Source organism: Schistocerca gregaria, chromosome 11, assembly GCF_023897955.1.
Source record: "Schistocerca gregaria isolate iqSchGreg1 chromosome 11, iqSchGreg1.2, whole genome shotgun sequence".
NCBI lineage: Eukaryota > Metazoa > Arthropoda > Insecta > Orthoptera > Acrididae > Schistocerca > Schistocerca gregaria.
In genome coordinates this window covers 107,050,781-107,063,573 of record NC_064930.1, presented here as the reverse complement: position 1 = coordinate 107,063,573, position 12,793 = coordinate 107,050,781, and the positions used below count along the sequence as shown (strand labels likewise).

Below are 12,793 nucleotides of genomic sequence, written 5' to 3'. Positions count from 1 at the left end.
TCTCGCATGTTCCTACATTTCTCCAGAACCCAAAGTGATCTTCCCTGAGGTCGGCTGCTACTACTTTTTCCATTCGTTTGTGAAGGGTTCGTCTTAGTGTTTTGCAACATGGCCTGTACATGGGACATTCCATTTCGGCAATTGTGCCCAGTATACCAAACATCAGGCGCCACAGACAATACAGTGGCTGACGGCCTTCACTTAACAACCGAGAGCAGCGGCGTTTGCGTAGAGTTGTCACCATTCTACATCTGCATCTACATCCATACTCCGCAAGCCACCTGTTGGTGTGTGGCAGAGGGTACCTTCAGTATCTCTGTCGCTTCTCCCTTCTATTCCAGTCTCGTATTGTTCGTGGAAAGAAGGATTGTCGGTATGCCTCTGTGTGGGCTCTAATCTCTCTGATTTTATCCTCACGGTCTCTTCGCGAGATATACGTAGGAGGGAGCAATATACTGCTTGACTCCTCGGTGAAAGTATGTTCTCGAAACTTCGACAAAAGCCCGTACCGAGCTACTGAGCGTCTCTCCTGCAGAGTCTTCCACTGGAGTTTATCTATCATCTCCGTAATGCTTTCGCGATTACTAAATGATCCTGTAACGAAGCGCGCTGCTCTCCGTTGGATCTTCTCTGTCTCTTCTATCAACCCTATCTGGTACGGGTCCCACACTGCTGAGCAGTATTCGAGCAGTGGGCGAACAAGCGTACTGTAACCTACTTCCTTTGTTTTCGGACTGCATTTCCTTACGATTCTTCCAATGAATCTCAGTCTGGCATCTGCTTTACCACCGATCAACTTTATATGATCATTCCATTTTAAATCACTCCTAATGCCTACTAGCAGATAATTTATGGAATTATCTGCTTCCATTTGCTGACCTGCTGTTTTGTAGCTAAATGATAAGGGATCTATGTTTCTATGTATTCGCAGCACATTACACTTGTCTACCTTGATATTCAATTGCCATTCCCTGCACCATGCGCAATTCGCTGCAGATCCTCCTGCATTTCAGTACAATTTTCCATTGTTGCAACCTCTCGATATACCAGAGCATCATCCGCAAAAAGGCTCAGTGAACTTCCGATGTCATCCACCAGAACATTTATGAATATTGTGAATACCAACGGTCCTACGACACTCCCCTGCGGCACACCTGAAATCACTCTTACTTCGGAATACTTCTCTCCATTGAGAACGACATGCTGAGTTCTGTTATTTAGGAACTCTTCAATCGAATCACACAATTGGTCTGATAGTCCATATGCTCTTACTTTGTTCATTAAACGACTGTGGGGGAACTGTATTGAACGCCTTGCGGAAGTCAAGAAACACGGAATCTACCTGGGAACCCGTGTCTATGGCCCTCTGAGTCACGTGCTTTTGGAAACCCATGCTGATTCCTGCAGAGTAGATTTCTAGTCTCCAGAAATGTCATTATACTCGAACATAATACGTGTTCCAAAATTGTACAAATAATAGACGTTAGAGATATAGGACTATAGTTCCGCACATCTGTTCGACGTCCCTTCTTGAAAACGGGGATGACCTGTGCCCTTTTCCAATCCTTCGGAACGCTACGCTCTTTTAGAGACCTACGGTACACGGCTGCAAGAAGAGGGGCAAGTTCCTTCACGTACTCTGTGTAAAATCGAACTGATATCCTATCAGGTCCAGCGGCCTTTCCTCTTTTGAGCGATTTTAATCGTTTTTCCATCCTTCTGTCATGTATTTCGATATCTACCATTTTGTCATATGTTCGACATCTAGAGAAGGAACTATAGTGCAGTCTTCCTCTGTGAAACAGCTTTGGAAAAAGACATTTACACTACTGTCCATTACAATTGTTATACTACGAAGATGACGTGCTACAGACACGAAATTTAACCGACAGGAAGAACAGACTGTGATATTCAAATGATTAGCTTTTCAGAGCATCCACACAAGGTGGCGACACCTACAACGTGCTGACATGAGGAAAGTTTCCAACCGATTTCTCATACACAAACAGCAGTTGACCGGCGTTGTAGTAATGCTTCGTGTAAGGAGGAGAAATGCGTACCATCACGTTTCCGACTTTGATAAAGGTCGGAGTGTAGCCTATCGCGATTAGGGTTTATCGTATCGCGACATTGCTGCTCGCGTTGGTCGAGATCCAATGACTGTTAGCAGAATATGGAATCGGTGGGTTCAGGAGGGTAATACGGAACGCCGTGCTGGATCACTAGCAGTCGAGATGACAGGCATCTTATCCGCATGGCTGTAACGGATCGTGCAGCCACGTCTCGACCCCTGAGTCAACAGATGGGGACGTTTGCAAGACAACAACCATCTGCACGAACAGTTCGACGACGTTTGCAGCAGCACGGACTATCAGCTCGGAGACCGTGGCTGCGGTTACCCTTGACGCTGCATCACAGACAAGAGCGCCTGCGATGGTGTACTCGACGACGAACCTGGGTGCACGAATGGCAAAACGCAATTTTTTCGGATGAATCCAGGTTCTGTTTACAGCTTCACGATGGTCGCATACGTGTTTGGCGACATCCCGATGAACGCACATTGGAAGCGTGTATTCGTCATCGCCATACTGGCGTATCACCCGGCGTGATGGTATGGGGTGCCATCGCTTACCCGTCTCGGTCACCTCTTGTTCGCATTGATGGCACTTTGAACAGTGGACGTTATATTTCAGATGTGTTACTACCCGTGGTTCTACCCTTCATTCGATCCCTGCGAAACCCTACATTTCAGCAGGATAATGCACGACGGCATGTTGCAGGTCCTGTACGGGCCTTTCTGGATACAGGAAATGTTAGACTGCTTTCCTGGCCAGAACATTCACCAGATCTGTCACCAATTGAAAACGTCTGGTCAATGGTGGCCGAGCAACTGTCTCGTCACAATACGCCAGTCACTACTCTTGATGAACTGTGTATCGTGTTGAAGCTGCATCGGCAGCTGTACCTGTACACGCCATCCAAGCTGTGTTTGACTCAATGCCCAGGCGTATCGAGGCCGTTATTACCGCCAGAGGTGGTTGTTCTGGGTACTGATTTCTCAGCATCTATGCACCCAAAATTCGCGAAAATGCAGTTACATCTCAGTTCTAGTATAATATATTTGTCCAATGAGTACCGGTTTATCATCTGCATTTCTTCTTGGTGTAGCAATTTTAATGCCAGTAGTGTAGTATTTGGGGCTTTAGTCAAAGTTTGTAAACTCCCGTCGTGGCGTCATAATCACATGGGAAACCTTTTTGCGCCAGTCACCTGTGTTGGAATGACGGCTTCGTCAGAGTGCGTCTGTACGCGTTACTGCCCCCATCCGTATATGTGCATGTCGTCGTCCCTTGAGTCTTGTCACAGCAGTAGAGACTGTGGGCCTGAGTGGGTCAGTGTTCGGGGATTCCCCTTGGGGCCGCCATCGAGGTGACCGCCGCCGTTTTGCTCGCCTATCGCCTTTCGCAGTATCGATACCGGCCGCTAAACTCGATCGCGCCGCACACAGCCGGTATCAGCTGTCCCTCGCCAGCCTTGGACCTCAGTACGGACGCTCACCTGCTCTCCTGCGGTTACTCGCAGCCGTTACGTAAAAACCGCTCTGCATTCCGAGGTCGCGCCATGGGGATTCGGGCGAAGTGCGCACTTCACCAAGAGCCCCCAAGAAATTGAATAAATAAACATAAAATACACTGGAGAACCAAAGAAACTGGCACACCTGTCTAATATCGCGATTGAACTACCCAAACCACGTTTATTAATTTTGAGGTGGTTCGCTTCAGTGGTTTGCTGTTGTGGAGGTTTGCTGCTGAGCAACACCGAGTGTTTCTACTGCTGAGGTTCAGCCGCCATACGGTGCAGTTAACTATTTTGGTCGACTACGGTCTGGGTGCACCAGTGGAATTTTCTGTCTTGTGGCCGTTAGTGTTCTGGTTACCTGCCCTAAACACTGACGTAAATTCAGGCAGTGTTCTGTTGTGCGAGTTAACTATTACCGTGTTTCAAACTGAAGTGTACCAGCGGTGGCCGTGAGGAAGGACCCGAGCACGCTACACTGCCCCAACACGACGTGGTATCGACTGGACTAATGTCTGAAGTAGAACTGGAGGGAAATTACACCAAGAATCCTGCAGGGCTGTCCATAAATCCGTATGAGTACGAGGGGGTGGAGGTTTCTGAACAGCACGTTGTAAGGAATCCCAGATATGCTCAATAATGTTCGTGTCTGTGGAGTTTGGTGGCCAGCGCAAGTGTTTAAAGTCAGAAGAGTGTTCCTGGAGTCACCCTGTATCAGTTCCGGACGTGTGGGCAGTCGCATTGTCCTGCTGGAAAAGCCCGTCCGTCGTAATACACAGTGGACATGAGTGGATGGCAGGTGATCACACAGCATTGTTATGTACGTTTAACCTATCAGTCTTCTCTAGACGTACCCTCGTTCCCATATCACTCCAACAGCACACGCCCACACCATTACAGAGCCTCCCGCAGTTTGAACAATCCCCTGCTGATATGCAGGTCCACATCGATGTGCTCTCGATACAATTTGAAACGAAAATGGTTCAAATGGCTCTGAGTACTATGGATTTTAACATCGGAGGTCATCAGTCCCCTACAACTTACAATTACTTAAACCTTACTAACCTAAAGACATCACACACAACCATGCCCGAGGCAGGATTCGAACTTGCGACCGTAGCAGTCGCGCGGGTCCAGACTGAAACGCCCAGAACCGCTCTTCCACTGCGGCCGGCGGACTTGTGGATAGTCGCAATATCCTACTGGAATTGGCCAAGTCCATGGGAATGCACAATGTACATGAATGAATGCAGCTGATCAGACAGGATGCTTAAGTACGTGTCACCTGTCAGAGTCGTACCTAGACGTATCGGGTGTTACATATCACTCCAACGGCACACGCCCCACAGAGTTACAGAGTCTCCACCAGCTAGAACAGTCCCCTGCTGACATGCAGGTTCATGGATTCACGAGGTTGTCTCCATATCCATACACATCCATCCGCTCTCGATACAATTTGAAACGAAAAAATGGTTCAAATGGCTCTGAGCACTATCGGTATTAACATCGGAGGTCATCATTCCCCTAGAACTTAGACCTACTTAAACCCAACTAACCTAAGGACATCACACACATCTGTGACCGATGAAGGATTCGAACTAGCGACTGTACCGGTGGCGCAGTTCCAGACTGAAGCGCCTAGAACCGCTCGGCCACTGAGGCCGGCCGACGTGTGGAGTGTCGCATTGTCCTACTGGAATTGCCCATGGGATGACAGAATGGACACGAATGAATGCAGCTGATCAGACAGGATGTTTATGTACGTGTTAGCTGTCAAAGTCTTTTCTAGACATATCCTCAGTCACATATCACTCAAACTGCACACGCCCCACACCATTACAGAGCCTCCATCAGCTTGAACAGTCCCCTGCTGACATGCCGGTCCATGGTTTCACGAGGTTGTCTCCATACAGGTACACATCGATCTGATCTCGATAGAATTTGAAACGAAAATGGTTCAAATGGCTCTGAGTACTATGGGTCTTAACATCGGAGGTCATCAGTCCCCTACAACGTAGACCTACTTAAACCCAACTAACCTAAGGACATCAGACACATCCATGCCTGAGGCAGGATTCGAACGTGGGACCGTAGCGGTCGCTCGGCTTTAGACTGAAGCGTCTAGAACCGCTCGGCCACTGCGGCCGGCGGACTTGTGGGTTGTCGCATTGTCCTACTGGAATTTGCTAAGTCTATGGGAATGCAGAATGGACACAAATGAATGCAGCTGATCAGACAGGATTCTTATGTACGTGTCACCTGTCAGAGTCGTACCTAGACGTATCGGGTGTTACATATCACTCCAACGGCACACGCCCCACAGAGTTACAGAGTCTCCACCAGCTTGAACAGTCCCCTGCTGACATGCAGGTTCATGGATTCACGAGGTTGTCTCCATATCCATACACATCCATCCGCTCTCGATACAATTTGAAACGAAAAAATGGTTCAAATGGCTCTGAGCACTATGGTACTTAACAGCTGAGGTCATCAGTCCTGTAAAACTTAGAACTAATTAAACCGAACTAATCTATGACGTAACACACATCCATGCCAGAGGCAGGTTTCGAAGGTGTGACCGTAGCAGTCACGCGGTTCCAGACTGAAGCGCCTAGAACCGATCGGCCACTCCGGCCGGCCCTTCAGCTTCGAAAGCCCATATCGATGATGGTTCGCTGAATGGTTCGTTGATGGCCGAGCATTGAAATCTGCAGCCATTTGCGGAAGGGTTGCACTTCCGTCTCGTCTAACGAGTCTCTTCAATCGTCGTTGGTCCCGTTCTTGCAGGATCCTTTTCCGGCCGCAGCGATGTCGGAGATTTGATGTTTTACCGGATTCCTGATATTCGCGGAACACTCGTGAAATCCTCGTACGGGAAAATCCCCACTTCATCGCTACCTCGGAGATGCTGTGTCCCTTCGCTCGTGCGCCGACTGTAACAGCACGTTCAGACTCACCTAAATCTTGATAACCTGCCATTGCAGCGGCAGTAACCGATGTAACAACTGCACCAGGTATTTGTTGTCTTATACAGGGTGTTACAAAAAGGTACGGCCAAACTTTCAGGAAACATTCCTCAGACACAAATAAAGAAAAGATGTTATGTAAACATGTGTACGGAAACGCTTAATTTCCATGTTAGAGCCCATTTTAGTTTGTTCTCCCACCTATGCTCAATGGAGCACGTTACCATGATTTCATACGGGATACTCTACCTGTGCTGCTAGAACATGTGCCTTTACAAGTACGACACAACATGTGGTTCGTGCACGATGGAGCTCCTGCATATTTCAGTCGAAGTGTTCGTACGCTTCTCGACAACAGATTCGGTGACCGACGGATTGGTAGAGGCGGACCAATTGCGTGGCCTCCACGCTCTCCTGACCTCAACCCTCTCGACTTTCATTTATGGGGGCATTTGAAAGCTCTCGTCTACGCAACGCCGGCACCAAATGTAGAGACTCTTCGTGCTCGTATTGTGGACGGCTGTGATACAATACGCCATTCTCCAGGGCTGCATCAGCGCATCAAGGATTCCGTGCGACGGAGGGTGGATGCACGTATCTTCGCTAACGGAGGACATTTTGAACATTTCCTGTAACAAAGTGTTCGAAGTCATGATAGTACGTTCTGATGCTGTGTGTTTCCATTCCATGATTAATGTGATTTGAAGAGAAGTGTACGCAGCTCGTTGTCGTGCGGTAGCGTTCTCGCTTCCCGCGCCCTGGTTCCCGGGTTCGATTCCTGGCGGGGTCAGGGATTTTCTCTGCCTCGTGGTGGCTGGGTGTTGTGTGATGTCCTTAGGTTAGTTAGGTTTAATTAGTTCTAAGTTCTAGGGGACTGATGACCATAGATATTAAGTCCCAGAGTGCTCAGAGCCATTTTTTTTAAGAGAAGTAATAAAATGTGCTTTAACATGGAAAATAAGCTTTTCCGGACACATGTCCACATAACATATTTTCTTTCTTTGTGTGTGAGGAATGTTTCCTGAAAGTTTGGCCGTACCTTTCTGTAACACCCTGTATAGGCGTTGCCGACCGCAGCGCCGTATTCTGTCTGTTTACATATCTCTGTATTTGAATACGCATGCCTATACCAGGTTCTTCGGCGCTCCATTGTATACCAGTTTCTTGAGGTCATATGGGAGTGGTGTGAGCAGGTATTGTTTTGTTAAATCTTTCGTACAACTTTTAACATGCGACCGGTCATGGCGTATCGCTCAGTAGCATATTGTACAGATGGGTGTGAACATTTCACCGTTTTCGAAATCTCCACATGCAATTTCCCTTGCTCGTGCAAAAGCTTTGTATGCACTTGTTTTTCTAAACTCTGTTCGTTTCCTGTAGGCATATTGCTGAAGTATCACCGATGGTACAGATCTAAACGGGAAAAGATCATTAGCTTAGTGGTGCGTGTCCACAACGAGCGAATGTAGCGTACTGATTAGCACACAGAAAAAAATTTCAAATACAGATTCTGTCCCACAAGATTGGTGCCTTTGAGGCGGATAATTGCTTTCGGCCTTTTTTGATGCCGACAAACTACTTTACAAACCAAAGTTTTCATTTACTGAAATGATACACTCCTGGAAATGGAAAAAATAACACATTGACACCGGTGTGTCAGACCCACCATACTTGCTCCGGACACTGCGAGAGGGCTGTACAAGCAATGATCACACGCACGGCACAGCGGACACACCAGAAACCGCGGTGTTGGCCGTCGAATGGCGCTAGCTGCGCAGCATTTGTGCACCGCCGCCGTCAGTATCAGCCAGTTTGCCGTGGCATACGGAGCTCCATCGCAGTCTTTAACACTGGTAGCATGCCGCGACAGCGTGGACGAGAACCGTATGTGCAGTTGACGGACTTTGAGCGAGGGCGTATAGCGGGCATGCGGGAGGCCGGGTGGACGTACCGCCGAATTGCTCAACACGTGGGGCGTGAGGTCTCCACAGTACATCGATGTTGTCGCCAGTGGTCGGCGGAAGGTGCACGTGCCCGTCGACCTGGGACCGGACCGCAGCGACGCACGGATGCACGCCAAGACCGTAGGATCCTACGCAGTGCCGTAGGGGACCGCACCGCCACTTACCAGCAAATTAGGGACACTGTTGCTCCTGGGGTATCGGCGAGGACCATTCGCAACCGTCTCCATGAAGCTGGGCTACGGTCCCGCACACCGTTAGGCCGTCTTCCGCTCACGCCCCAACATCGTGCAGCCCGCCTCCAGTGGTGTCGCGACAGGCGTGAATGGAGGGACGAATGGAGACGTGTCGTCTTCAGCGATGAGAGTCGCTTCTGCCTTGGTGCCAATGATGGCCGTATGCGTGTTTGGCCCCGTGCAGGTGAGCGCCACAATCAGGACTGCATACGACTGAGGCACACAGGGCCAACACCCGGCATCATGGTGTGGGGAGCGATCTTCTACACTGGCCGTACACCTCTGGTGATCGTCGAGGGGACACTGAATAGTGCACGGTACATCCAAACCGTCATCGAACCCATCTTTCTACCATTCCTAGACCGGCAAGGAAACTTGCTGTTCCAACAAGACAATGCACGTTCGCATGTATCCCGTGCCACCCAACGTGCTCTAGAAGATGTAAATCAACTATCCTGGCCAGCAAGATCTTCGGATCTGTCCCCCATTGAGCATGTTTGGGACTGGATGAAGCGTCGTCTCACGCGGTCTGCACGTCCAGCACGAACGCTGGTCCAACTGAGGCGCCAGGTGGAAATGGCATGGCAAGCCGTTCCACAGGACTACATCCAGCATCTCTACGATCGTCTCCATGGGAGAATAGCAGCCTGCATTGCTGCGAAAGGTGGATATACACTGTACTAGTGCCGACATTGTGCATGCTCTGTTGCCTGTGTGTATGTGCCTGTGGTTCTGTCAGTGTGATCATGTGATGTATCTGACCCCAGGAATGTGTCAATAAAGTTTCCCCTTCCTGGGACAATGAATTCACGGTGTTCTTATTTCAATTTCCAGGAGTGTATTTAGATGGACACGCTAGCTGCAAACCGGCGTTTATATACTTCATTGGGGACATGTTGAAAATGTGTGCCCCGACTGGGACTCGAACCCGGGACCTCCTGCTTACATGGCAGACGCTCTGTCCATCTGAGCCACCGAGGGCAGAGAGGATAGCGCGCCTGTCCGACTAATGAGTGTCATGGGCAAACATCTATTAAGCGCACTACAAATGTAGTGGTGTGGACATGTTGCGAATGTGCGTCCCACGGGGAGCATGTGAGGGATAAGTCCCTGCTGTCGCGCTATCCTCTGTGCCCTCGGTGGCTCAGATGAATAGAGCGTCTGCCACGAAAGCAGGAGATCACGGATTCGAGTCCCGATCGGGGCACACATTTGCAACATGTCCCCAGTGAAGTGTATCAATGCCTGTTTGCAGCTAGGGTGTCCATTTAATTATCATTTCATTTCTAGCAAAGCTGCATGGTCATTAACGGTAACTGTTCTTTCCGGAGCAGATACTACCGTCATATATAGTTGTTATTTTCTATCCCATATGTGCAAAATTTTTAAGGTGCTCAATACTTTTGGCCAGGGGTGTATGTAATATGAGGGGTGTTTGAAAAGTCGGTGCAAAAATAAAACCTACTTACGTGTTTGGGGTAAACCTTTTTTATTTTTCGACATAGTCTCCTTTTAGACTTATACACGTCGTCGAACGCTGTTCTAATTTGTTGATCCCTTCCTAATAATAGGAACTGTCCAAGTCTGCAAAATAGCTATTACTTGCTGGAATCACCTCCTTGTTTGAATAAAATCTTTGTCCCGCCAGCCACTTCTTCAAAAAGTAGTCCAAGGGAGCAAATTATGGAGAATAGGGGTGTGTGAAACGAGTTCGAATCCTGTTTCCATTAATTTTGCGACCACAACTGCTGAGGTGTGTGCTGGTGCATTGTAGTGATGGAAAAGGACTTTTTTTGCAGTCCAATCGCCGGGGCACTTTTTTTTGGCATCTTCGTTCTCAAACGTTAAAATAACGATGAATAATATTCACCTGTAATAGTTTTACCCTTTTCCAGGTAGTCGATGAGGATTATCCCTTAGGTATCCCAAAAGACAGTCGCCATAACCTTTCTGGCCGTATGAATAATCTTCGTCTTTTTTGGTGCAGATTCTCCCTTGGTAACCCATTGTTTAGATTGTTGTTTGGTCTCAGGAGTATAGTAATGTATCCGTGTTTCATCCACAGTGACGAAACGCCACTTAAAGTCCTGCGGATTCTTCCTGGATAGCTGAAAACAATCCCTGTAACACTTCACACGATTCCGTTTTTGGTCAAGCATGAGCAGTCGCACAACTCATCTTGCAAATAGCTTTTTCATGTCCAAATGTTTATACAAAGTATTATGTACCCATTCATTCGAGATGCCCACAGCACTAGCAATCTCACACACCTTAACTCTTCTGTCATCCATCACCATATCATTGATTTTATCAACGATTTCTGGAGTCGTAACCTCCACAGGGTGTCCAGAACGTTCAGAATGACTTGTGCCCATATGGCCACTCCGAAAGTTTTGAAACCACTTATAAACTGTTGTAATCGAAGGTGCGGAGTCACCGTAATGTTTATCAAACTTCTCTTTAGTCTCCTGAGGCGATTTGCCTTTCATAAAGTAATGTTCAATCACCATACGAAATTATTTTTCGTCCATTTTTTGACAATCACTCTGCTTCCATGATTCACACGAATGTCATACACAAAGAAATAGACCAATATGGCCGAAACTTGGTGTGCGTTTTTCCAAAGATGCTACTAACTAAACATGACCTCGATACGCCCCGGTGGTGCCATCTCTCGGGCTTTGCACGGACTTTTAAAACGCTCCTCGCCCCATCATGATTTACGTATAAAATGTATGAAGTGCTTTCATAGTAAACCCGATACAGTGCGCTTCAGACATTCTACTATCACTTTCGTAGGCAACTTGCCTTTAAACTTATTTCGACTGCTGTAGGAAGATGTAGTGGAGTCAGAGACGGAGTTAGAGCCAGCCGTGCGCTGTGCGGTATGTGAGGACTCAAAACGGCCGTCCGTTACAAGACGAATGAGGCGGAACCGACATGCTGTGCTCACGTCTGTTTAGGCGGGTTCGCAGTGGCTACGCTGCCGTTGTGAAAGCAAACGGGGCAAGAGGATCTTGTGCTTATCTCCTCTGCAACCGAATATGTCCTCTGCAAAATCTCACAATATAGCCCCACCATCAATAAAATGGTTCAGATGGCTCTGAGCACTATGCGACAACTTCTGATGTCATCAGTTCCCTAGAAACCTCCTGGCAGATTAAAACTGTGTGCGGGACCTTTGCCTTTCGCGGGCAAGTGGTCTACCAACTGAGCTACCCAAGCACGACTCACGCCCCGTCCTCACAGCTTTACTTCTGCCAGTATCTTGTCTCCTACCTTCCAAACTTAACAGAAGCTCTCCTGTGAACCCTGCAGAAGGTAGGAGGCGATGTACTGGCAGAAGTAAAAGCTGTGAGGACGAGGCGTGAGTCGTGCTTGGGTAGCTCAGTTGGTAGAGCACTTGCCCGCGAAAGGCAAAAGTCCCGAGTTCGAGTCTCTGTCCGGCACACAGATTTTAATCTGTCAGTAAGTTTCACAGCTGTGCACACTCCGCTGCAGAGTGAGAATCTCATTCCAGTCCCCTAGAACATAGAACTACTTAAACCTAACTAACCCAAGAACATCACACACATCCATGCCCGAGGCGGGATTCGAACCTGCGACCGTAGCGGTCGCGCTGTTCCAGACTGTAGCGCCTAGAACCGCTCGGCCACCAGGCGCCCCACCATCGATTCTTTAAACATTTTAACTCAAATTCGAATCAAGAACAGCTACCAACATGAGTAACTTAAATCACTTAATAAAAGTCCGCCCCCAGTTGCCGATTGGCGTGCCCGCATGGTAGCTCAGAGTGATCGGTCAGAGAGTTGCTTTGCCTCTGTAATAAAAAACTGAGTGGAAGGATCAACTAACCGAACATGAACGGATGTCATTCATGTGATGCCCGGAACGACCAAGCACAACGATCAATAGAGAAGAAAATGAAAAAAATAATATCCTGAGGACCCCGGTTCGATTCCCGGCTGGGTCAGAGATTTTCTCCGCTCAGGGACTGGGTGTTGTGTTTCCTAATCACCATCATTTCATCCCCATCGACGCGCAAGTCGCCAAA

General features: G+C 48.3%; 2 protein-coding genes and 1 non-coding gene across 5 annotated transcripts in view; 1 reads left to right on the top strand and 2 right to left on the bottom strand.

Annotated features, from left to right (window-relative positions):
• The window catches only part of LOC126295368 (uncharacterized), a 203,166-nt gene that overhangs the window by 121,775 nt on the left and 68,598 nt on the right, over positions 1 to 12,793 (top strand). The window lies entirely within an intron of this gene.
• LOC126295357 (serine/threonine-protein kinase OSR1) overlaps positions 1 to 12,793 on the bottom strand; it is a 438,167-nt gene that overhangs the window by 406,031 nt on the left and 19,343 nt on the right. The gene's annotated exons all lie outside the window — the stretch shown is intronic.
• Positions 9,647 to 9,721, bottom strand: Trnat-ugu (transfer RNA threonine (anticodon UGU)). The gene has a single exon. It is a non-coding gene; the product is annotated as a tRNA-Thr (tRNA).